Source organism: Tachyglossus aculeatus, chromosome 2, assembly GCF_015852505.1.
Source record: "Tachyglossus aculeatus isolate mTacAcu1 chromosome 2, mTacAcu1.pri, whole genome shotgun sequence".
Taxonomy (NCBI): domain Eukaryota; kingdom Metazoa; phylum Chordata; class Mammalia; order Monotremata; family Tachyglossidae; genus Tachyglossus; species Tachyglossus aculeatus.
Genome location: NC_052067.1, coordinates 37,299,232 through 37,326,624, shown reverse-complemented (window position 1 = coordinate 37,326,624; position 27,393 = coordinate 37,299,232). Strand labels below are relative to the sequence as shown.

The window sequence follows — 27,393 nt, the reverse complement described above, 5'->3', positions numbered from 1 at the left end:
CTCCGAGTTCCCCAGCCACCTTCCCCATCTGTAAAGGTATTAATACTGATTCCGAGGCCTAAGAAGCCCTTTTTCTTTGCCTCACTTGTCCCAATAGCAACTCCATAAATTTTAACATCATGTTATCCACAGTGATCGTGAGGAAAGAGAAAAAAGTGCCCATCTTCTCAAGAAACATGAGTCAAAGAGTCAGGTGCACCCTAGAAGTACTTCCAGGATTGCATGTTTCCATGGAGTTCTGACAATGCATAAAATGTGACTTTAAAATTTTTTTACAATCCTGAGTAGGAAGTAAACCTGAGCTTCCTGGTCCTGGGTCACTAAATGAGTTGGTCAGTAGTATGAGCATAAACGGTGTCATCCCGGGTCATTCCAGACAGCCTGATATTCTGGAAATGACAGGATGGTTGAAAGAACAGAATGAAGGTTGCTCTCTTTGACATCTATCTAAGTGACTGTTACAATCTGAGCGTCCTACCCTTTCCCCCTAATTCACTTCTTCCAAGACATTAGGGGATTTATCAAATGGTGTCCTCACAGTGTGGGTTCACTTCACATTTGTGAGCTGAGGGGCTTTCAACTTACTTGTCTTTGTCTCTTGCTTATATTAGGCTGCACACTATCTCTGTCTCTCTTGAACAGAGAGCCATTCTGAGGATTTCTGATGAAACTTGGGTGTATCCCCAATCAGAGCAACTCAACAAGGGAGAATCACAATTAACATTAATCCACAATTAATTTCTTTTTCCCTGTCTCAGTAACTCTGTAAATCTTTCTCCTTATATACATACATATATGGTTCATATATTTTAGGAATTCAAATAACTTTTCTGACATTACCACTCAGTCAGCTCTCCCCTTCCTATCTAATCTTGCTAATCTCCCACTACAACTCAATCTGCACTCTTCATTCATTCAGTCGTATTTATTGAGTGCTTACTGTGTGCAGAGCACTGCAGTAAGCGCTTGGGCACCAACCTGCTCACTGTCCTTTAATCTTCTTCATCTCATCCATGACCCCTTTGCTCATGTCCTCCCGCTGGCCTGAAAATCTCTCCCTCTTCATATCTGACAGACCGCCACTCTTAATTTAAATCACACATCTTTCAGCAGGCCTACTCTGACTAACCCCTCATTTCCCCAACTATTTACCCTCCTTTCTGCATCACATATGCATTTGTATCTGTATCCCTTAGGCACTTTGATACCCTCCCCATCCCAGCCACCCAGTACATATGTGCATATCATTTATTTTAATTTTTGTCTCCCCTACTAAGCTATAAGCATCTTGAGGACAGGAATCATTTCTATCCACTCTATTGTACTGTACTCTCCTTTGCTTTTAGTATGGTGCTCTGTACACAGTAAGCATTCAATAAATTCCATTGATTGATTGATGGATGGATGGATTATGTAGGAAATCCTTTGCAGTAGATGATAAGGACTCCCAGGAAATCAGTAATAGGTCCGGGTTTAGGAAATGGGGCTCCTAATAGGGGATTCTGTTTTGTATTCATTGTCTGTGCTTCCTGGATGGTGACATTTGAATTTCTGCTCTCTGGAGAGCTAGACTTCTTATTCCAGATTCCTCAACCAGGTGCTTTTTACAGGCATTTGTATCATTTTAATTTTTTAAACATGAAATCCTCTTCCAATCTATGATCACACGGATAAAGGCTAACTCCTTCCTTTTATAGAATCAAACTCTAAATTCATTTTAACAGAAGACAAAAAAAGGTATGTTTCAAGGATGGTATCTTCAATGGTTTTTTTTTTTTAAATCTTCAACAAATCCATTCCAGTAGAAAGGAAAAAATACCTTCCTTCAATAGAAGATTTAAAAGAAGTGGAGTCCAATAGCTTCCTTTAAAATTTAGAATACCGATTTACATATGAAGGAAAGGAGAAAATGGAAACAAATAATATCTCTTTATGGAGATCAGCTGGGTAATGGGGTATATGTAGACTTTTGTGGCCATCTAGAAGGGTTGCATGCTCACTGTTCCTAAGATGCTTTCAAATTCCATTCACTCAAGAAGGGCAGCACAGGTCTGAGTATTACTGATAAATACCTGCTTTGTGGTTCGCCTCAGAACACAATACTTCACGTTACCCATGCTTAATTGCCTTGCTCTAAAGTAGATGGGCTTTGGACTTAAACATTTCATTTCATCTGCATTAAATCTCTAAACTGTCCTTGCAGCTTAGCCTCTCAACTTTGAGTTAGCATGGAATATGTCGTTCAAGCGTGGAAAAAAATAGGAGCATATTCTCTTCAGTGGAAAAATCTTCTCATTAGCCATAAGCATCTCTTTTTGTAACAAGACTTGAACATGCTTTTCATCTGTCTTCATAACCAGCAGGTGCATTGGTCAAAAAATGGATTTCTATTAGCGGGTATCTGGGGCCAGTTTTAGCCCTATAGAAGCAGATTCCAAAAGGTGAAGTGCTCTTCCTGGATACTCTGCCTTCAGTGCTCGTTTCTCAACAATCACTCTCTCTAGTCAGCTTAGGAAACAAAATTTCCCAACAAATTGCATGTATCGATGGGCAAGCTTGGCTCAGACCTGCAAGGCTTTCCAGTATTCATTGCCAGCTTTTGCTGGGAGGTTTGTGGATGCTCTTTACCTTTCAGACAACCCTGACTAACTATGACCAATGTAAGTCTTTGATGCCAGCAAATTGCCCTCATCCCCTCTCTCCCTGCCTGGCCCGTAAGGAGTTCATTGCTCTGCAAGGTGGCAGAGTGTGTTTGATCAATGTTGTATTGTAATGACAGAGAGATCAAAGATTGTTACTGCCTGAATTTTTAGAAAGTGTTCGATTTTCAGCCCCTAGAATCAAATTTTATCACCTATTTCCCCTCCCTTCTCCCCTACCTCTGTAGAAACACAAGGCATAATGGGGCCTGAGGATTAATTTGTCTTCTCCTCATAGTCAATCTGGGGGACAGTCCAAACTCTGCAGCTCTGTCATTCTCTTTAATAATATATATACATATTTTACTTGATCGATTGATTTTATTTCGTTTATATGTATAGAGGGTCTTTTGTTCTTGAAGGTGATGTCATTCTTCATAAAGTTCTTAATATGCATCTGGATGTGGCTGAAAAGACCAAAGTGAGATTCATCGTCCTTCGCTTATTGAAGAGATAGTTCCTTGCTGCACTGATGTGTTTTCCCCATACGGGGTCTATCTTTGTTTTTAAGACTTCCTCTTGCTATTCCAATCTTTGCAAGCCTTTAATAATAATATTAATAATACAATTTAACTCATTCATTCAATCACATTTATTGAGCGCTTACTGTGTGCAGAGCACTGTACTAAGCGCTTGGGAAGTACAAGTCGGCAACATATAGAGATGGTTCCTACCCAACAATGGGCTCACAATCTAGAAGGGGGAGACAGACAACAAAACAAAACAAGTAGACAGATGTCAATACCATCAGAATAAATAGAATTATAGCTATATGCACATCATTAAAAAATAGAGTAATAAATATGTACAAATATTTGTGGGGAGGGGAAGGGGTAGGGTAGAGGGAGGTGATGGGGTGGGGAGGGGGAGGAGAGGAAAAAGGGGGGGGGGCTCAGTCTGGGAAGGCCTCCTGGAGGTGGTGAGCTCTCAGTAGGGCTTTGAAGGGAGGAAGAGGGCTAGTTTGGTGGATGTGTGAAGGGAGGGAATTCCAGGCCAGACATAGGACATGGGCCAGGGGTTGATGGTGGGACCGGCAAGAATGAAGACAGTGAGAAGGTTAGCAGCAGAGGAGCGGAGTGTGCAGGCTGGGCTGCAGAAGGAGAAAAGGGAGGTGAGGTAGGAGTGGGCAAGGGGTGGAGAGCCTTGAAGCCCAGAGTGAGGAGTTTTTGCTTGATTCGAAGGTTGATAGGCAATCACTGGAGACTTTTGAGGAGGGGAGTGACATGCCCAGAGCGTTTCTGTACAAAGATAATCTAGGCAGCAAAGTATAGACTGAAGCGGGGAGAGACAGGAGGATGGGAGATCAGAAAGGAGACTGATGCAGTAATCCAGTCGGGATAGGATGAGAGATTGAACCAGCAACATAGCAGTTTCGATGGAGAGGAAAGAGTGGATCTTGGTGATGTTGCGGAGGTGAGACCGGCAGATTTCGGTAACAGACTGGATGTGAGGGGTGAAAGAGAGAGCAGAGTCAAGGATGACACCAAGGTTGCAGGCTTGTGAGACAGGAAGGATGGTAGTGCTGTCTACAGTGATGGTAAAGTCAGGGAGAAGACAGGGTTTGGGAGGGAAGATAAGGAGCTCAGTCTTGGACATGTTGAGTTTTAGATGGTGGGCAGACATCCAGATGGAGATGTTCTGAAGGCAGGAGGAGATACGAGCCTGGAGGGAGGGGAGAGCAGAGGCAGAGATGTAGATTTGGGTGTCATCCGAGTAGAGATGATAGTTGAAGCCATGAGGGTTTATGAATTCACCAAGTGAGTATAGATGGAGAGTACTAATATTAGTACTACTAGTAATGATAATATTAATTGTATTTGTTCAGGGCTTACTTTGTGCTAAACACTGTAATAAGTGCTGGACTAAATCCAAGATAATCACGTTGGACATAGTCCCTGTCCCAGAGCAGCCCCTTTCTCAACAGCTCTCTGCCAGGCTAGTCTTCCTCCTCCACTGGTCCCCCAGCAGGCCACTGCTGTGTTGTGTTATTTGAGCGTCTGTTTCCCTATGCCTTTTTTTTTAATGGGTTTGTTAACTGCTTACTATGTACTAGGCACTGTACTAAGAGCTGGGGTAGATACAAGCTAATTAGTTTCATTCATTCAATCGTATTTATTGAGTGCTTACTGTGTGCAGAGCACTGTACTAAGCGCTTGGGAAGTACAAGTAGGTTGGACACAGACCCTGTCCCACATAGGGCTCACAGTCGTAATCCCCATTTTACAGATGAGGTAACGGAGGCATAGAGAAGTGAAGTGATTTCCCCAAGGTCACAGAGCAGATATGTGATGGAGCTGGGATTAGAACCCAGGTCCTTCGGGCTCCTAGACCTGCTCTGTCTACTAGGCCATGCTGCTTCTCTGCCTTCCTAGCTTGCAGGTAGCTCATTTTAGTTCACCATAGAGCAGCTGTTTGGACATTTGGTGATAACCCATTCCACTCTCCAGAGAATCCTGCAATCCTTCTAGCAACCATGGGTCTATAAAGCTCTAGAAGGTCCATATGGCTGCGGTACTTGGACCTACTAGAAGACTATTCCATCTTCTTGAACTGTTTCACCAGCATCACCATGAACCAAACTCAGCATGAAAGAGTAGGACGAGACTCAATGTAGGAACTGGGAGACTGAGAGGTCAAAGAAATATGACCCTCTCACCTACAGTACCCCAAACGCAAGGCTCTTCTAGATGCTGTGCTCGTACTCTCCCGCTACTGCTCCGGATCAAGGTCCCATTTCTTCTCATCCCTGGCCAAGCTTAGGCCTAGCGTGGTTCTCGGGCACACTCAGATTTGACAGCATTCCAGTAAGGGTATTGACACCAAATTGACAGGGTGCTAAATCACGCTTCATTGATGAGGATGATAATCTGAGGTAGAGAGAGGAATAATATCAACAGTGGTACTTGTCAGATTCTCCTTAATGTCTCTTCCTGATCAATGACTGATCAGGGGAAGATGGAGAAGGGGTACGTGATTCAGGAAGTTCCCCTTTACCCATTTTCTTGTCAAGGAACAATCAGCACATGGAGGGAAGTGTAGCTGTGCTTCCCTCCACAGTCCTCTACCAGGATGTGGTGATGGGAAAGTTGTTAGATATTTAAAGCTAGTGAGGAAATCACAAGAAATTTGCCAAAGGAAGACTGAACATGCAATATCTTGGGGATTGGAGTGGGTTGGGGCTGTCTGGTTGAACTTTGTGATTAGTTTTCTAAATTTGAACAAGCTGTTGATAGCAGCTGGGGTGTCTGCGGGAACCTTGAGAAATGTGACAGCCTAGTGTTCCCTTCACTCTAGGTGGATCTGGCTTCAGTTTGTGAAATTCCAAAATTTGTAAAGTATTTGTGAGATCGCTCCGATGTTGTAAGAAAAGTCACCTGCCCTTGAGTGTTAGTGGTTCTCTTTTGAAGGAGAGGAACCTCCAATTTCCACAATTCTCTGACTTTAGAGCTTCTTTTTCCTGAAAAGGAATTGTCTTGTCCTTGATGGTTAACAAGCAATTCAGTGGCCCTGACGTATTACAGAGCCAAAGAAGTCAGAGAGGCGCATTGTGTCCCAACGTAATGGTCGATGAAGAGCAGAGCAATAGGAAAGAAAATGTTTTTATCCTATCATTCCACCCCTGACCCCAACTACCCACCAACACTTACACCAACCTTATCTTATTTTGATTCAGTAGAAAGCATCGAGTAACAATATTTCTGACGTCTTTTATGGCTAAGAAAACGTTTTGCTTTTTTAGGCTAATGCTGTTGTACAAAATCCAAGAATAATTAATAATTGTGGTATTTGTTAAGCGTTTACTGTATGCCAAGCACTGTAATAAAGATGATGGCATTTGTTAAGCGCTTACTACGTGCCAAGCACTGTACTAAGCACTGGGGTAGATACAAGATAAGGGTTCTAGGTGGGCAAGGTGAGCAGGGTAACCACCCAGAAGGAACATGCTGGGATGACAGGCAGCCTATCTGATCTCCCTACTGTCCCTATGGCCTCCTTACCCACCCTACCCTCTGTGTCGAATAAACACTTGACTGTGAACCCTTTAAAGACTTTAATACTCGCCACAGCCCCAGAGCACTTATCAATCAACCATATTTCTGTAAGCTCGTGGTGAGCAGGGAACATGCCTTCCAACTCGGTTGTACTATGCTCTCCCAGATGCTTAGTTCAGTGCTCTGCACATAATAAGCACTCAATAAATGCCATCCACCTACTGATTAATTGATCGATTGAGTGCTTACTGTGTGCAGAGCACTTGGGAGAGTAAAATATAGAAGAGTTCAAAAATAATAATAATAATGGCATTTATTAAGCATTTACTATGTGCAAAGCACTGTTCTAAGCACTGGGACAGTATAAATAAGTTCCCTGCCCAGAAGGAGCTATGCAACATATCCTTATCATCTATTATTTCCCCTACCTGTAATTTATTTAATGTCTGTCTAACCCCATACACTGTAAGCTTCTTGTGGGCAGGGATCCCGTCTACCGACTCTATTGTACTGTACTCTCCCAAGCACTTGGTACAGAGCTCTGCACATGATAAGCACTCAGTCTATACTATTTGTTGGTGGATTGGCTGATTGATTGGTCAGAGTGGTGTAGAGAGAAACCAAAGTAGGAAGGGGTGGGCTAGGACCCAGAGGGGGTTAAATGAAGGTGGGGGGAAAAAAGTCAGGGAGGACAGGGTGATCTCAGAACAGCCAGTCCTGGGCTGATCTTTAACTGGAACAGAACCCTCCGTGACTCAATTTTCTATGTATTTTTAATGATATTTTCTAAACATTTACTATGTGCCAGGCACTGTACTAAGCTCTGGGGTAGATACAAGCTAATTAGGTTGGACACAGTCCATGACCCCCATGGGGCTCACAGTCTTACTCCCCATTTTACAGATGAGGTCACCGAGGCTCAGAGAAGTGAAGAGTCTGGCCCCAGGTAATATACGTCAGAGAAGTGGTGGAGCTGGGATTAGGAACAATAAGGAATAAAGTGCTCTTGTGACAACTGGGGACCAAATATCTGCAGCAGCGCTGATGGGCTGCACTGCAGTTTATGTGTGTCCACTAATATCTAGGAACTAGGGGACAGAGGCAGATACGAAAAAGCAATTAATTTTTTCATTCTCAGTCATCAGTGTCCAGCTTGTAGCTTTTCCCTCCCACAGGCTCAACACTTTCTGCTTCAGAAGGCTGGCAGATACATGCCATGGTATTGTTTTTTGTAGAAAGCATCACCCGGCTGAAGTATTCCTTTCATAAAGTTGGTTGCCTTGGTGTTCGAGGGTGAATTAGTGTACATTAGTGCTCTGGTCTGGCCCTTTGGATTCATAATTTCTGCAGCTTGTATTTCCACAATGTTGGTCATTTCCGGCTTAGACTGGAGATTTCCTGAGTTTTCTTTTTGTTGTGAATCGACTGTCCATTTTTATTGAGAAGCATCATGGCCTAGTGTGCTTGTGGCAGGGAATGTGTCTGTTTATCGGTATCTTGTACTCAGAGAACCACTTACTGCAGTGCTTTGCACACAGTAAACACTCAAATATGATTAAACAAATGAACGAATGAATGAATGGAAAGATCATGGGCTTGAGAGTTCAGAGGACCTGGGTTCTAATCCCAGTTCTGCCACTTGTCTCCTGTTTGACCTTGGGCAAAACATTTCACTTCTCTGTGCCTCAATTATCTCATCTGTAAAACGGGGATTAAGACTACAAGCACTATGTGGAACAGAGACTGCATCTAACCCAATTATCTTGTATCTACCCCAGTGCTTAGTACAGTGCTTGGCACGTAGTAAGCGCTTAACAAATGCCATCATTATTATTACAGTAACTGGCATATAGAGAAGCTGTGTGGCTCAATGGAAAGAGCATGGGCTTTGGAGTCAGAGGTCATGGGTTCAAATCCTGGCTCCACCAATCGTCAGCTGTGTGACTTTGGGCAAGTCACTTCACTTCTCTGGGCCTCAGTTCCCTCATCTGTAAAGTGGGGATTAATCCCCCCATGGGACAACCTGATCACCTTGTATCTTCCCCAGCGCTTAGAACAGTGCTTTGCACATAGTAAGCACTTAATAAATGACATTATTATTATAGTAAATGCTTAAACCCTTGGTTTTGATATCAATACTTGCAATTGATCTGGTGTTTTCCATGGCTACCCTGTGACAAAGCTGGGACCAGATCAGGTGAATAGGGGTTTTTAAGATATGGGATGAGGGATCTGCAAAGGCAGTCCAGGTGTTAAATTAAGTACCGGGTGGTTTCTAGTCCGGTGCTTAATTTGTGTCATGGCTTGCCTGGGGTTTGTCTAGAATTGTCTCTTCAAAAACCCTGGATCTCTGGCTTTGCTCGTAGCTTCTGTATCTCTAGGATTAGCTGTTTCTGGCCCCTGCAACTCTAAGTTTGGGTATTCCTAGGTAAAGTACCTGTGGTATTGACTGTTCAGAGCCCTGGTACTTCTGGACTTGACTGCTTAAATGATATATTTTAAATTACTTATTCATTCAGCGCTTAGAACATTGCTCAGCACTTACAGCAGTGCTTTGCACATAATAAGCGCTTAACAAATGCCATCATTATTATTATTATTAATGTCTGTCTCCCCTTCTAGACTGTATGCTCGTTATGAGCAGGATATGTGTCTGCTAATTCTGTTGTTTGTACTCTCCCAAGCACTTAGAACAGTGCTCTGCATGTGGTAAGCACTCAATAAATGTGATTGATTGACTGATTGATCAATGAAAAAAAATAAAGGCCTTAATAGTTTAGATTGTAAACATCACCACCCAACCAGTTCTGTGTTAGTAAACTTCTTTTTCAAGTGATGGAGTCTCCCAACCAGGAATGACAGGTGAACCTGAGTCCTGAAGCTTTATAACTGAAAGCCTACATGAAGGAATTAATTAACGGGTTAATGATTTACATGGTGCCACTCACACTTTATGTATTTTCTTGCCAAGGAGCAATGAGCACATGGAGGGAAGTGTAGCTGTGCTTCCCTTCGAAGTCCTCTACCAGGATGTGGTGATGGGAAAGTTGTTAGATATTTAAAGCTAGTGAGGAAATCACAGGAAATTTGCCAAAGGAAGACTGAACATCCAATATCTTGGGGATTGGAGTGGGTTGCGGCTGCCTGGTTGAACTTTGTGATTAGTTTTCTAAACTTGAACAAGCTGTTGATAGCAGCTGGGGTGTCTGCGGGAACCTTGAGAAATGTGACAGCCTAGTGTTCCCTTCACTCTAGGTGGATCTGGCTTCAGTATGTGAAATTCCAAGATTTGTAAAGTATTTGTGAGATCACTCAGCTGTTGTCAGAAAAGTCACCTGCCCTGGAGCGTTTGTAGTTCTCTTTTGAAGGGGAGGAACCTCTGATTCCCACAATTCTCTGACTTTAGAGCCTCTTTTTCCTGAAAAGGAATTGTCTCGTCCTTGATGGTTAACAAGCAGTTCAGTGGCCCTGCCGTATTACAGAACCAAAGAAGTCAGAGAGGTGCATTGTGCCCCAACTTAATGGTCGATGAAGAGCAGAGCAATAGGAAAGAAAATGTTTTTATCCTATCATTCCACCCCTGACCCCAACTACCCACCAACGCTTACACCAACCTTATCTTATTTTGATTCAGTGGAAAGCATCGAGTAACAATATTTCTGTCATGTCTTTTATGGCTAAGGAAACGTTTTGCTTTTTTAGGCTAATGCTGTTATACAAAATCCAAGAATAATTAATAATTGTGGTATTTGTTAAGCGCTTACTATATGCTAAGCACTGTAATAATAATGATGGCATTTGCCACACTTTCTTGTCCCTGCCCGGCATGTTCCCAGAGGATCATGAAGTGCCAATGGGTGGGTAGACTGTCAGGGAGGGCAACACATTAGGAAGGGCACACAAGTGTTCTTTACGTGTCTCACCCTCTTAAGGCTGAAGTGACCGCAGCATAATGCCATATTCCCTTAGCCAGTAGTCACTCACCTTAGCATCTTCTGCTGTCTTTGTCTTTGGCCATGTTAGCCAGCTACTTATCCAGGCTTCTTCTGAGAAACCTTCCCCACTAACGGTACCGCTCCTTCAGGAAGAATCAGGACAAGAACCCAGGCCCCTTGATTCCCAGCACAGGGCTCTTACCACTGAACTAATAGCAGGGCTTCTTTAAAAGTAAACTTGTTATGGCAGAATGAGCCATGGTATCATTGTCCTTGAATAATCAATCAATCAATCATATTTATTGAGCGCTTACTGTGTGCAGAGCACTGTACTAAGCGCTTGGGAAATACAAGTTGGCAACATATAGAGACAGTCCCTACCCAACGGTGGGCGGACCGTAATGCTACTGCACATTCAGAGTCATGACAAATTAGAAATCATCATCATCATCATCAATCGTATTTACTGAGCGCTTACTGTGTGCAGAGCACTGTACTAAGCACTTGGGAAGTACAAGTTGGCAACATATAGAGACAGTCCCTACCCAATAGTGGGCTCACAGTCTAAAAGGGGGAGACAGAGAACAAAATGAAACGTACTAACAAAATAAAATAAATAGAATAGATATGTACAAGTAAAATAAATAAATAAATGGAGTAATAAATATGTACAAACATATATACATATATACAGTGGTTTGAGCCTTGGCACTTTTTCCTTGCAAATGAAACACTGCTCAGTCGCTTGGAGTCCACTCTGTAGCAGAAGACTCTCTTCCTGTTCCTGGATTCCCGAGAATCCCTGGAATCCAAGTTTTCTGCCCTCTGAGGGCCAAAGCTTGCAGTTTGAGACTGCTTTGAGAGGAGTTATGGGGAAAATTCAGAAAAAAAGCAGGAAGTTTTTGTGTGTGAAGTGGGGATTTTTACCTGAATTACCCATACTTGCCTGAATCCTCTGGTTTGCTATACCAGTCATGGCTAAAGCCTGGGGCTCCTCGTTTGGGGGAGCTGTTCCCAAGGGAAGACCTGTAACCTCAACTAAGTTTTCCATCAGCTAACCGCTTCCAGACCCTCTTTTGCAACCCAGGCCCCTCAGGGGAGGCAGAATGCTGCAATGAAGTCTGGCCAGGGTGATGAAAAACACTCCATCTCAAACTAGGAAATGTTCGAGAGAAAGAAGTGGATCGATTCTCCTTAGCAACAGTCTGTCCAATTAACTCAACTCCCTGAATCCTCCACCACACGAAGCCTTCTAAAGTGATTCCTTCTGTGCCCAGCTCATCTTAAATGAAGGCAATCTTCAACTTCTACAGTATTCTCATAATGATATAAGTGCCAGAACAACTGTCTCTTGGCGGCTCAAATAATGACGTGTTCCAGTGACTCTAATGAAAGACTTATTTTGAAGGCAGCTCTTGCCTGTATTTGATGTATTTCAGGTGAAATAGTAAAATGACAGGACTTAACCTGTCACAGAACTTCATCTGTTAGCTCTAAACCCTGGGTGGGGATGGGACTTGAACACATTTTAAGCTTCAGACAGATCGGGAGGGTGCAGGGGTGGGGAAATAATTCCTTAGTGGGGGTTGTTGTAGATTGTAAGCTCCTCAAGAGCAGGGACCGTATCTTATTTCAACTGTACCCTCCCAAGCACTTAGTTCAGTGCTTAGCAAAATGGAGGCACTCAAATGCTGTTGAAAGAATGGACTGCTGCTTATTCTCACTTTTTTTTCAGATGTTCAATTCAATTGTATTTATTGAGCGCTTACCGTGTGCAGAGCACTGTACTAAGCACTTGGAAAGTACAATTCAGCGACAGAGACAATCCCTACACACAAGAGGCTCACAGTTTAGAAGGGGGAGACAGACAACAAAACAAGTAGACTGGCATTAAAAAAAGTTCTAAAGTGCTAATGATGAAATCAGAAAAAATAGGGTTGATGTCACAATAGGAGTTACAAATTTGTACCTTTATTTTTGCATTATATTTTCCAGAGAATTGCTCACAATTCGCTCTCTCTCTCTGTCTCTCTCTCTCTCCCCTCCTACTTTCTCAATTTAGTTCTGCACACAAAGTGATTCTGGTTGCAGTTATTAAATGGAGAGCGTAACACTTGAGTAAATGAAGCATGGAAATGAACAAGGACTGATTACTACTCCCTTGTTAAATGATTCTCTGGTCAATCAGCTGGTCCTTCAGACATTCACCACTTTTCAAACGAACACTTGGAAATTCTGAGGAACATTTTGGTGTCCTCATTCAGCATCACAGTTTAATTTAGCTAAAAACGAAATTGCCATGGTGTCAGACTATCTCTCACTGTAGTTTAGATATTCCGTATCTTATCCCTTGGTCTTATAGCTTGCCTTTATTTTATAACAGAAAAGAACAAAATCTATCCTCAGTTTGCTCTGCCTTTGGTGTGCAGGCTTGAATTGCTTTGAGGGTATAGTAATCTTATTGGTTATCCAGCTTTCCTGGGGCTTGCTTTGGTTTCTCAATCTAGCATTTCTCTAGCACTTAGAACAGTGCTTGGCACATAGTAAGCGCTTAACAAATACCATCCTTATTATTATTAGTGCCCCAGGGGCACTTTCTTGCAAACTTGCTGCCCTTGACCACAAGCTGCTGTTGGCTTATCAGAGCCAGGTTCAGTCAATAGCTCCACTCTGAACCTTAGTCAGTCACTCATATTTACTGAGCACTTACTGTGTGCAGAGCACTGTACTAAGTGCTTGAGAGAGTACAGTGTAACAGTATAACAGATGCATTTCCTGCCCACAACGAGCTTACAGTCTAGAGTGATTTCCTGTTTGATCAGTCTGGTTTCCTAATAGTGGTGGGCCCTGCCATTGCTGGACTGTATTCGAAGGATGAATCCAAACCAAAGTTTAACCCTGTTATGGACAAGAGTTCCTACCCTCCAGCCTCTCCTGGCAGTGGCCATCCCATCCCTCTGGAATCTAGGAGAAGCAACATAGCCTAATGGAAAGAGCACAAGCCTGCGGGTCAGATGACCTGGATTCTAGTTCCGGCTCTGCCAATTCATTCATTCGTTCAATCGTATTTATTGAGCGCTTACTGTGTGCAGAGCACTGCAGTAAGCGCTTGCTTCCTGTGTGAACTTGGGCAAGTCACTTAACTTCTCTGGGCCTCAGTTTCTTCAACTGTAAAATTGGGATTCTATGTCTGTCCCCCTTCCTACTTAGACTATGGGCCCCATGTGGGACAGGGATTGTAGACTGTATCCAATCTGATTAACTTATATCGACCCCAGTGCTTAGAATAGTGCTTAACACACATTAATCGCTTAGCAGATACCACAATGATACCTTTCCTCTTCAAATGTACTTTCCTCTTTTTTTTAGTTTCATCCTATTCCTACAGGCCTCCACACTCCTCCTCCCTACTATTTTCCAGGGCCTTAATAGGAGAAGGGCTGAATCCCTCTTCCAGGACATTTTCTCAGTCTCTTCTGTCCATCCAGTACCAAATCTGAGCTCCTGAGCCCAATTTCATCTCATTCCTGCTCTTCCTAACAACATATAGGCCAAGGAAAATAAGACTTCAGGGCCAGGCAGTTGAGGCCTGAAAAACTGCATTCATTACCCCATCTATCAGGTAAATGATTATTGTTAAGTGATGGACAAAAGTTGTAACCAATCCTGCAGCACGACTGATTGGAAGTAGATGAGAAAGTATACTTCAATTCCATCTAATGTATTCTGGTTCAGGTTAATTAGGTCTGACTTCTTACCTGCTACGGAGTTCTATAACAACTCTCCTTCATCGGGGAGAAAACAGCATCCACTTTCTGCCTTAAGCCCATGTTTCATCACCCCCTCAGACTTCTACAGAGAGCAGAGTAGCATCAAGAGGATTATTGCTCTAATGGCAGGAACCTGATTTCTTTAGTTAGGTGGCTACTCTGATTAAAGTCCTTGCACTACAGACCTCAAATGGAATTGTTTTTCAGGAGTGTTCTCCTGATGTTTTACAGAAGTGCAGTAAAGCACTTAGGAAAATGGGTGGTCCATGCTGAGTTTCCACAGCCTGTGAGTCCAATATTTTAGCTGTGTTCTGTGACTGGCTTACCTGACATGACATGGTTGTCTGCAGGGCTGTTAAAACTCCATTGAAAATAACGAACGTGGACAGGGAACAAGTGATTATTCAGCATGATAAGAGGACAGTGTGCTCTCGTGTCAGTGTGTGACTACCCCAATTTGGCTGGACAACTATTCTCTAGCTTAGCTAAGAGGTGAGGCATTAGATGAGTCAGCTGAGAATAGGACTTTCCAGGGAGTCAGTTTAAAAAACAAGGTTCCAAGCTAGTCAAAAGAAGAGGTCCCACATTTGTCTATTAGAAGATTCACCCAAATCCGAGTTAAAGTACTACAGAATAGAAAAGAAAAAGAAGGCAGGGTTGGGGAGAAGAGGATGAACTCTGTCTCTCTCTCTTTTGTGTGTTCCCCCAACCTACTATATGTTGCTGAACTGCTGAGCTAGAATTTACACCTCTGGGGCACAAGGATACCAACCACTGATTGTACATCCTGTTGCACCTGGGTTGAGGCTAGAGGTGTGGGGCGAGAAAGTGACTGGAACAGATGAGAGGCTCTCAAATTGACATAATCGTGTGCAATCGGCTTATCCATTACCAAGACAGCTGGCCTTTCCACGAAACATAAAACCATGGGAGAATCCAAAGAAAGATAGCTTCAAATGGTCAACCCCAAGTTCTTATTACAGTGCTTTGCACTGATAGGCACTCACTAAATACAATTGATTGATGGATGGAAAGATGCATCCTGATATTCCTCCAAAAGAGAAGCATGAGAATGCAAGTTCTGCAATCTTTCTGGTGACACACACACACAAAAAGAGGGTTTTTACCTTAGGTTATCACTGGGCTATTATCTCTCCAAGGTGCTTTTTTAAACAAGAATGTTTTTAAAGGATATATAAGAGTGTGGGTGGGTGGTAGTGTGTGGAGGGGAAGCGAGGTATATCTGCTTTTAATTTGGTCTGCCTGTTTTCTGGGAAAAGGGGGACAAGCTGTTGTTCTGACCCCAAGGCCTCAGAGCATGCTGCTGAGCCAGAAGGGTGAAGAATCTCCCGTCTGTAAATCGGGGCTGAACGACAAAGTTGCACGGGCATCTTTGAAGCATGTCCATTCCTGTGACAGAGCAGGGGGCCCTCCACTAGATGCCTTATGGCAGGACAAATGAATTATTCAGGGGCCTTCTGCTTGTAGAAAATATGCTAATGCACAAATTAATAAACTTTCAATGTGGTGCCAGACAGGGGAAGCAAAATTGAACCAAGGAGAATCCAATTGCCACAGATTATTTACCCAGAAAGGCTCTGGCCTTAGCAAACCAGACGAAAAAAAAGGCAAGAGGCCTTGTATATATGTATATATGTTTGTACATATTTTTTACTCTATTTATTTATTTATTTTATTTGTACATATCTATTCTATTTATTTTATTTTGCTAGTATGTTTGGTTTTGTTCTCTGTCTCCCCCTTTTAGACTGTGAGCCCACTGTTGGGTAGGGACTGTCTCTATATGTTGCCAATTTGTACTTCCCAAGTGCTTAGTACAGTGCTCTGCACATAGTAAGCGCTCAATAAATACGATTGATGATTGATGATGATGATATGATGATGATGATGATGGCATTTGTTAAGCACTTACTATGTGCAAGGCACTGTTCTAAGCGCTGGGGGGATACAAGGTGATCAAGTTGCCCCACGTGGGGCTCAAAGTCTTAATCCCCATTTTACAGATGAGGTAACTGAGGCTCAGAGAAGTTAAGTGACTTGCCCATGGTCACACAGCAGACATTTGGCGGAGCCGGGATTTGGACCCATGACCTCTGACTCCAAAGCCCGGGCTCTTTCCACTGAGCCACGCTGCCCTTGTCCCATGTGGGGCTCCCAGTCTCCATCCCCATTTTCCAGGTGAGAGGACTGAGGCCCAGGGAAGTGAAGGGACTTCACCCAGCAGACGGGGGTGGCGGAGGTGGTACTGGAACCCAGGGCCTCCCGACTCTCAGGGCCGGGCCGGACAGCCACTTGCCCAACAGAGGAGCATGGGGATTTTTCTTAATTAAGGAAAAAAGCAATCCCCGCCCCCAAACAACAACAACAACAACAAACGCTCCTTGGGCAAGGGAAAAACAGAGGTTTTATAAGGGAGGGAGAAGCCACCTAGGCACCCCAAAGATGGGGGGCTCCCCTCCCCATCCCCCCCGGGTTACCTCCTTCCCCTTCCCACAGCACCTGTATATATGTATATATGTTTGTACGTATTTATTACTCTATTTATTTTATTTGTACATATTTATTCTATTTATTTTATTTTGTTAATATGTTTTGTTTTGTTGTCTGTCTCCCCCTTCTAGGCTGTGAGCCCACTGTTGGGTAGGGACCATCTCTCTATGTTGCCAACTTGGACTTCCCAAGCGCTTAGTCCAGTGCTCTGCACACAGTAAGCGCTCAGTAAATACGATTGAATGAATGAATGAATATACTTATACGTCTGGTTTTCCATCTTCTGCTGTAAAGTCTTCTTCACCCACGGCAAATGGCCAGAGGCCAGTTAAGTTCCTAGATCAGCCACTGCATCTGAGGAGGGTACAGAGATCAATTAATCAATCAATCAACCAATGGTATTTATTGAGTGTTTAATGTGTGCAGAGCACTGTACTAAGCCCTTGGGAGAGTTGAGTAGAGGAAGTAGATATGATCCCAGCCCTCGTGAATCTTACAGTCTAGACTGTAATCTTGTTGAGGGCAGAGAACATGTCTGCTAACTCTGTTATATTGTATTCATTCATTCATTCAAACATATTTATTGAGCGCTTACTGTGTGCGAGCACTGTACTAAGTGCTTGGGAAGTCCAAGTTGGCAACATATATATATATTGTACTCTCCCAAGCACTTAGTACAGTGTTCTGCACATAGTAAGTTCTCAAGAAATACGATTGATTGCAATCTAGCAGGAGAGAGAGACACTAAAATAAATTATAAGTAAGGGGTACTACCAAGAATAGAGGTAAGTATATAACTGCTATGGGGAGAAGAGATGGGATGAGTAACTAAGTGCTAATGGGGTACGTACAACAAGTGTAGTGATGATGTAGAAGAGGTCTGGTTTTTTTTACATATCAGGAGTTGGAAATAGCTGCTCAGAGAGGCTAGGCTAGTTTTTATATTCCAGGTCACTTCACGGAACTTCTGAGGAGTAGAAATGTCAAATATGATCAAACAATCAATGATTCTTATTGAGTACTTACTGGGTGCAGAGCACAATGATAAGTGCTTGAGAGTATAATAATAATAATTATTATGGCATTTATTAAGCGCTTACTATGTGCAAAGCACTGTTCTAAGCAGTGGGGAGGTTACAAGGCAATCAGGTTGTCCCATGGGGGGCTCACAATCTTAATACCCATTTTACAGATGAGGTAACTGAGGCACGGAGAAGTTAAGTGACTTTCCCAAAGTCACACAGCTGACAATTGGCGGAGTTGGGATTTGAACCCATGACCTCTGACTCCAAAGTCCATGCTCTTTCCACTGAGCCACGCTGCTTCAGGAGAGTTGGTAAGACACATTCCCTGCACCCAAAGAGTTCAAAGTCTACAGCAGGAGACAGACATTGAAATAAATAAATTACAGATATTCGTGTAAGTGCTGGAGGGTGGAGGGTGGGGTGAATATCAAGTGCTTTTAGGTCACAGATCCAAGTGCGCAGGTGATGGAGAAGGAAGAGGGAGTAGGGGGAAAATGGCTTAAACAGGGAAGGCCTCTTGAAGGAGATGTGATTTTAATAAGCCTTGGAAGTTAGGGAGTGTTGTGGTTTGTTGTAGAGGAAGGTGGAGGGAATTCTAGGCCAGAGGAAGTGTGGCTCAGTGGAAAGAGGTCATCGGTCCAAATCCCGGCTCCGCCAATTGACAGCTGTGTGACTTTGGGCAAGTCATTTAACTTCTCTGTGCCTCAGTTACCTCATCTGTAAAATGGGAATTAAGACTGTGAGCCCCACGAGGGACAATCTGATCACCTTGTAACCTCCCCAGCGCCTAGAACAGTGCTTTGCACATAGTAAGCGCTTAATTAATGCCATCATTATCATTATTATTATGTGGACAAGGGGTCAACACCAAGATGGGTGGAGGTACAGTGAGTAAGTTGGTGTTAGAGGAAGGAAGTGCATGGACTGGGTTTTAGGAGGAAATCAGAGAGGTAAGTAGGAGGGGGTGAACTGATTGAGGACTTTAAAACCAATGATAAAGTATGAAAGGACATGACATGATTGGCTAGGGGAGAAGGAGAGTAAAGCTGTCTTCTCCCCTCCCCACCTCCTCCAGAAAAGCTCAAGCCAGGTCAAGTTTCACTATTTGACTCCGAAGCATGGGTTTCATAAGCCTGGTGTCGCTTAGTTGTATAACACTGGATTGGAACTTAAAAAAAAACCACCAAAAATAGGGACCATTATATATTCAGGGCAGCTGAGGGGAAAAGAGGGATTAGAAAAGTTAGGGTCTCACTGATCACTCTGTAAAGGTCTCTGTCACCCAGTGGCCAAACTGGACTGTGAAATAAGTAATGACTGAAGTCAGTGTTTAATCAGTGTTTAAGAAGATCGGCAGAGAGATAGAAAGGCCGAGGCTTTGCTACTGTAGACCCAGAAATTACGCTAGAAATTCACAGAGCTATCTGTCTTTTATGTGCTTGGAGCTGTAAGGCCAAGTCTTCTGCTTGGAAAGGAGAATGGCAAAGACTTTATACTGAAATAACCTCCAAATAAGTTGGCCCTAGCCTTCTTTAACCTCAAGTATAGCACAAGCAGACAAGCAGTGACTTCACCAAATGAATATCTTCTCCCAACAGAGTCTCAGGCTGGAACAGATCATTGGAGAGCAATTGATCAGAGAATCAGCGTGGCCTAGTTGATAGAGCGCAGGCTTGGGAGTCAGAAGAACCTAAATTCTAATCCCGGCTCTGCCACTTGTCTGCTCTGTAATCTTGGGCAAGTCACTTCACTTCTCTGTGCCTCAGTTCCCTCACCTGTAAAATGGGGATTAAGGCTGTGAGCCCTATGTGGGACGGGGACTCTGTCCAATCTGATTAGCTTGTTTCTATCCCAGCACTTAGAACAGTTATTATTTAATTTAGAACAGTTCTAATTATTATTAGCCTGTGAGCCCACTGTTGGGTAGGGACTGTCTCTATATGTTACCAACTTGTACTTCCCAAGTGCTTAGTACAGTGCTCTGCACACAGTAAGCGCTCAATAAATACGATTGATTGATTGATTAGAAGCAGCATGGCTCAGTGGAAAGAGCATGGGCTTTGGAGTCAGAGGCCATGGGTTCAAATTCTGGCTCTGCCAATTGTCAGCTGTGTGACTTTGGGCAAGTCACTTAACTTCTCTGTGCCTCAGTTACCTCATCTGTAAAATGGGGATAAGGACTGTGATCCCACAGGTGGGACAACCTGTTCGCCTTGTATCCTCCCCAGCACTTAGAACAGTGCTTTGCACATAGTAAGCTCTTAACAAATACCAACATTATTATTATTCTCTGTGCCTCAGTTACCTCATCTGTAAAATGGGAATTAAGACTGTGAGCCCCCTGTGGGACAACCTGATCACCTTGTATCCTCCCCAGCGCTTAGAACAGTGCTTTGCACATAGTAAGCGTTAACAAATACCAACATTATTATTATTCCCTGTGCCTCAGTTACCTCATCTGTAAAATGGGGATTAAGACTGTGAGCCCACTGTGGGACAACCTGATCACCTTGTAACCTCCCTAGCGCTTAGAACAGTGCTTTGCACATAGTAAGTGCTTAATAAATGCTATCATTATTATTATTATGAACAGTGCTTGGCATATAGTAAGTGCTTAACAAATACCATTATTATTAATATTATCAATCGATTAATGGCATTTATTGAGCACGTTATGCAGACACTTGGGAAACAACTATACCATAGAGTTCGTAGACACAATTCCTGCCCACAAGGAGTTTACAATCTACAAGGGGAGAAACTACCGACAGGAATCAACAAAGCAGCTAAGGGAAACTGAAGCTTTCCCCCAAGTCAACCCTGAGGAGCACTCAGCTCTGCCCAGAGGGGAGTGGAGCTCTTCTACCAACCTCTACCTGGCAGAGGAGGCAAACTCCTCTCAGAAGGCCCCAAAGGAAAATAGGCAAAAGACTCCCTTCGCAACCTGGATCCTTAAATCTATCTTGTCTTTATCCTCCCTAGGCTTCCCTTGCCAGCTTTTCATCAGAGCCATCAAAAAGATTTCTAAAAAACGCCGCTTTGGCTGTGATGTTGCTATCGAACAGTCATCAGGTTCAAATTCTATTAGGCCATCATGAAAACAGGCCATACACCAACATACATGAGTTGCTTTTTCTCCTTCACCCCTAAAGAAGTGGACTATGAGGAATTTAGTTTGGAACCCTAGAAACAGGTATTCTGGGGAGACTGTGGACATCGGTAAATAAAATAGAAGTGACGCATGAATAATAATGATAAAAGAGAGAACGCGGTTTCCAAAAGGACCTAATTTACAACTAAGGATTAATTCTGACTCTGGGAAATTTAATCCATTGAGCAACCATTTTCTCAGCCTGCAATGCAGACATTCCCCAGGCTAACCTCATGGAGCCTGTCCTGACTAGCACAGTGCTCTGCATACAGTAAGCGCTCAATAAGTATGACTGGATGAATGAATGGTGTCAGTCAAGCAGAATCTGGACCAGTCAGGAGCCAGACACAATCAGAGTTCAAAACCCTTGCCCTATTACCTTGGTCAAACAGCTTTCAACAGTTCTTTAAGCAGCAGCAGAAATCAGTGATGTAAATCCTTATTCATTCCACTGAAAATCAAGTTGAAACTGTTTCCCCCTAAAAAAATGGGTAGCTCTAGAAATGTTTCTAAAAAATGGGTAGCGCAGCAGCAGAAATCAGTGATGTAAATCCTTACTCATGCCACTGAAAATCAAGTTGAAACTGTTTCCCCCTAAAAAAATGGGTAGCTCTAGAAATGTTTCTAAAAAATGGGTAGCTCTAGAAATGTTTCTTTAAGTGGCCAGACAGACCTGATCGCTATGTAAAACAGTCAGACCACAAACTGAGGGTCAGTACACACGACAGGTTCTGGAGTCAGTAACGTGGTGTCCACATGCAGTTAGAATTCAGTTTCCTTAATTTCCTTATTTGGAAGCTTGACAGGATACTGATGAGATTTACTTTCAGAATCAGAATTCCTGGGCTAGCAAGAGCTTGATAGGACATTTGATCTATCCCTCAGTCACCAGAACAGATTTCGCCGAAACCACCTCACCAGAATCTAGCTTTTATTTAAAGTTGGAGACTGTGGAAAAAAGGGCTGAGAAATTGGTTGCTCAATGGATTAAATTTCCCAGAGTCAAAATTAATCCTTAGTTGCATATTAGGTCCTTTTGGAAACCGTGTTCACTCTTTTATCATTATTATTCATGTGTCACTTCTATTTCATTTACTGATGTCCACAGTCTCCCCAGAATACCTGTTTCTAGAGTTCCAAACTAAATTCCTCATAGTCCACTTCTTTAGGGGTGAGGGAGAAACAGCAACTCATCACCTCCAAATAATAGTTCTCCATATTTGTGAAGACCATAACAATATCTTTTCACAGCATTTTGCTGTTTACTCTTGGAGCCAGACACTATCACAGTGTCTGCTGACCACTAAAAAATTCCCGTGATATCTTTCTGCCAGACTTCCTCATGGCCAGTTGCTCCCTACCTGCCTGTCTCCCTCACTGGATTGTAAACCTCTTGAGGGCACAGACTGTGGTTTTTAACCTGTATTTTTTTTTTTGCTTCCAAGCACCTAGTACAGAGCGGTGCACACAGTAGGTGTTCAATAAATACAATAGAAGTGATGTATGAATAATAATGAGTAAAAGTAATAATGCAGTTTCCAAGAGGACCTAATTTGCAACTAAGGATTAATTCTGGCTCTGGGAAATTTAGTCCAATGAGCAACCATTTTCTCAGCCCTTTGTCTACATGCAGGGTAGGCACAAGTGTTAAGGGAATGGATGAGGGATTGAGGTAGGGATTGCATTTAGAACAGTGCTTGGCACATAATAAGGGCTTAACAAATGCCATCATCATTATTTAGATAGAGTTCATTTGTGTCCAATTTTCTTTCGTGTCAGCTTCTGTTGTCAATGTGCTTTTATGACCTACTGACAAGCAGCCAGATCACAGAGAGGGCACATTTATAAAATTACAAATGAATGTGCTTTACTCTATCCGGCTCTCACATTAACAACTGCAAATCCTCAATACCTTGACATCAGAGTATAAATCTTTCCTAACCAACTTAAAAATAATTCAGGATTTCTCCAAATAAGATTAGATTATCTTTATCTGGAAGCTATCACAGTGAACAAACAGAATTCCAGCTATAGAAAATAATTTTCAACCCCCTTTAATGCACAGATTAAGAACTTAATCCCGAAGTCTGTCTTGGTGTCTAAGAATAATTGTGATGTTGAGTCACGAACGTAGGTGGTAAACCCCTTGCTCCCTCCTCCAACTTTTGGAAGGAGTTTCAGGAAAAAAAAAAATTGTATAGGTCCCCAAATGTAAATTATTCAGCAAGCTTTGCATTTTAATGTGGCTCTTTATATGCAAATTATTCAGATCATCGAGTTTTATAAATACAGCTTGGTCTGAATAGCTAGGATATTTAAAATGCCCTTAAAATCCACTCTTTTTATTTATGGTAGTTGTTAAATGCTTGCTATATGTGTCAAACCCTGTTCTAAGCGCTGGGATAGATATAAGTTAAGGCAGACAGAATCCCTGTCCTGCATGGGGCTCACAGTCTAAATTGGAAGGTTATCAGGTATCCCCACTTTACAGCTGAAGAAACTGAGGCACAGAGCAGTGAAGTGACTTGCCCGAGGTCACACAACAGAGAAGTGGTGGAGCCGGGATTAGAATCCAGGGCCTTCTGAGTTCCAGACCCGTGCTCTATCCACTGAGCTATATTGCTTCTCACTTCAAATAGCCAAATAATGTAGTCTAAGGAAATTACTGACTTTGATCATTGTATGTGTAGAGACAACCGACATATGGATTACTAAAGCCTGACACCTCTGAATGGTACAGCTTTTGTAGAAAAAATAATGTGTTTTCCTTCAGGTCTTCATTATGCTATTGGATTGATTCCCAAGTGCTTAGTGCAGGGCTCTGCACCCAGTAAACGCTCAATGAATACCATTAATTGATTTTTAATGACCTTAAGAAAGTGATCTGGTGCACATTTTCTTCTTACTGGTATCCCTGCCTCAAGCCTCTCCCTCTGCTGCAGTTTAATGGAAAAAGCATGGAATTGGGAGTCAGGAGAACCAGGTTCTAATTCTGGCTCTTCCACTTGCCTGCTGGGTGGCCTTGGGCCAGTCACTTAACCTCTCTGAACCTCAACTTCCTCATCTGCAAAGTGGGGAGAAGATACCTCCCCTCAGACTGTGAGCTCTAATGTGGGACGTGGACCAGGTCAAGTCTGATTATGCTCTAACTACCCCAACACTCAGCTCACTGCTTAGCTCAAGTGATTATTAGATAAATACCACAGTGGGTGCACAATAATTTTGTTGAGAGTGAGGTTTTCTCCTTTTCTGCATTCTCAGCCATTTGCCTTTGATTTTCCTTCCTTCCTGGCCAGTGAGTTCAGTATTTTAGCCAATCAATTCATAGGATAAAGGATTTGAGGGACCTCTTTGAATATGGATGATTCTCGTAGGCCACAGAGGAGAAGCAGTTAAGAGCCAGCGGAGGCCCCCTTGTTGTGTTATGCCAAAGACAGCACCTGGCAATCCAGAGGCCTTCGTCAGTCTGGAGCCAAGCCCAAGGACCTTCAGAAGAAAATCCTGGTCTCCGTGACATCTGCAGAATGCTTTTTAGCTTTTCTGTGCTGGTTTGTAAAATAATGTAGAGCAGACACAGGAAACTGAAAAACCACACATTCAGCAAATCTTTTTTCTAAACAAAACTTGTTTTGACTCAAACAGATTAAGGCCAGGGTGTCCTTTAAGAACCCTGGAACCTCTGCCATCACAATAGCAATCGAATGCACAAATCAGGCTGAGGAGCTGAACGTTATTGGTCAACATGGATATAAATTTGCTCTGAGATTGATTCCCTCTGATTTTGAAGAAGCGTCATCCAATTTCTAAGGTATTGTGAGGGATAGACACCCCCTCTGTAATAAACATGCAAATCCTCACTAGCTTCTAGTGCCGCAAGGGCTCCTGTGGAGCCGAATCCTTTGAAACAGGATAGAAAATGGGAAAAAAACAATCATTCAGTTTAGCATGAACGTTGTGTTTATAAGAGACAAACTCCCTGACATGGGAAAAAAAATGAGACGTTTGTGATGACATCTCAGCACAGTACTAAGTGCTCAGATAGGTTCAAGAAAGCAATTTAAACCTAACACCTCTCCCATGAAGGGCTTATGGTATATTAAGCACCTACTGTATACAGAGCACTGACCTAAGCCCTGTGGAAAATAAAAATAATAAAAATAATAAATAAAATAATAATATAACATTATTATTATTAATAATATATTGATTGATATATAATACAAATAATAAAATATTTGTTAAGTGCTTACTATGTGCCAAATGCTCTACTAAGTGTTGGGGTAGAAACAAGATGATTAGACTGGATGCAGTCCCTGTCCCATGTGGGGCTCACAGTGTAAGTAGCAAAGAGTGGGATTTTTGAGGCACAGAGAAGTTAAGTGACTTGCCCAAGGTCACACAGCTGGCAAGAGGTAGAGCCAGAATTAGAACCTAGGACCTATGACTCCGGGGTCTGTGTTCTTTCCACTAGGCCATCCAATAGAGTAAATAGATCTAATCCCTTCCCTCAAGAAGTTTGCAATATAAGAAAGACACTAATCAATCAATCAATCAATCAATCGTATTTATTGAGCGCTTACTATGTGCAGAGCACTGTACTAAGCACTTGGGAAGTACAAATTGGCATCACATAGAGACAGTCCCTACCCAACAGTGGGCTCACAGTCTAAAAGGGGGAGACAGAGAACAGAACCAAACATACCAACAAAATAAAATAAGTAGGATAGAAATGTACAAGTAAAATAAATAGAGTAATAAATATGTACAACCATATATACATATATACAGGTGCTGTGGGGAAGGGAAGGAGGTAAGACGGGGGGATGGAGAGGGGGGCGAGGGGGAGAGGAAAGAAGGGGCTCAGTCTGGGAAGGCCTCCTGGAGGAGGGGGAAGGCCTAAAATAATTTATAGCTAGAAAGAAGAGGGAAAAGGAGATATGTACGTGAGGTAGCGCTTAGGTAATAGGACACCTAGGATTGTCTCATCTTATGCCATCGAGTCGTTTCCGACCCATAGCGACACAACGGACGCAGCTCTCCTAGAATGCCCCGCTCTCCATCGGCAATCGTTCTGGTAGTGTATCCATACGGTTTTCTCCGTAAAAATAAGAAAGTGGTTTACCATTGCCTCCTTCTGCGCAGTCAACTTGAGTCTCCACTCTCTACTCTCTCCCATGCTGCTGCTGCCCAGCACGGGTGAGTTTTGACTTGTAGCAGATTGCCTTCCACTCGCTAGCCACTGGCAAAATTAGGAATGGAATGGGTATGCCTCTGCTTGACTCTCCCTCCTGTATCCAAGACTGGTAGGGTACTGGAAACTCTCCAGGTGCGACCCTGAGAGGGGCATGTAAGGTTAAGTACATAAATTGCGAGAGCATCAACATTTAGGTGCAGTTGGATGGAGATAATATGGGGAAATTAGAGATTAATCATGTTCAGTGGGAGAAGAGGGTGGATAAATAGGAAGCGGAGAGCTGATTGAATGACTTCAAACAAGTGATCAGGAGTAGACTTGATTCTGAAAGGAATGGTTAATCACTGGTGGTTTTTGAAGAGTGGGAAGATGTGTGCAGAATTACATTTTAGAAAGATAATCTGGCTAGCGAAATGAAATATGGGCTGGAGGAGGGAGATCATGGAGGCAGGGAGGTCAGTGAGGAAGCTGATGCAGTAACAAGGTAGGATGTGACAAGTTCTTGGACGAATTTGGTGACTATTAGGATGAAGAAGGGGCAGCTCTAGAAATGTTGTGGAGGAAAAGGAACAAAAAGATTTGGCAACAGAATGAATATGGGGTTTGAAAGAGAGGGGAGTCAAGGATAATTCTAGAACTGCTGGCTTCACAGATGGGAAGGACTGTTATATTGTTAACTGTGAAAATCAGGTGGAGGAGAGGATTTGGGAGGGAAGATGAGGAGTTCAGTTTTGGCCATTCTGAGTTGAGATGTCCCGGAGGCAGGAGGAAATGCAAGATTGCAGAATGGGAGAGAGATATGAGCTGGCCAGGTAGACTTGGAAGTCGCCTTTGTAAAGGAGAATGGATGAACTCACCTAGGTAGTGAGTGTAGACTGAGAATAGAAGGGGATCCAGAACAGAGTCCTGTGGGACCCTCACAGTTAGGGAGTGAGTGGGAAGGACTGAGTGAAAGAGACCGAGAAGGAATAGTCAGAGAAATAGGTGGAGAACCAGGAGAGAGCTATGTCAGTAAAATAAGGCTATTGAGTATTTACAAGGAGAAAGGAGGGATCAACAGTGTCAGAAGCTGCCGAGGGGTTCGAATCATCAGCAGTATGGTGGCATTCAGCAATT

At 43.0% G+C, this 27,393-nt stretch overlaps 1 protein-coding gene and 1 non-coding gene across 2 annotated transcripts in view; one reads left to right on the top strand and one right to left on the bottom strand.

Moving 5' to 3' along the window:
- LARS2 (leucyl-tRNA synthetase 2, mitochondrial) overlaps nt 1-27,393 on the top strand; it is a 205,656-nt gene that overhangs the window by 11,966 nt on the left and 166,297 nt on the right. The window lies entirely within an intron of this gene.
- LOC119924828 lies at nt 26,290-26,427 on the bottom strand. The gene has a single exon (XR_005449516.1). It is a non-coding gene; the product is annotated as a small nucleolar RNA SNORA7 (small nucleolar RNA).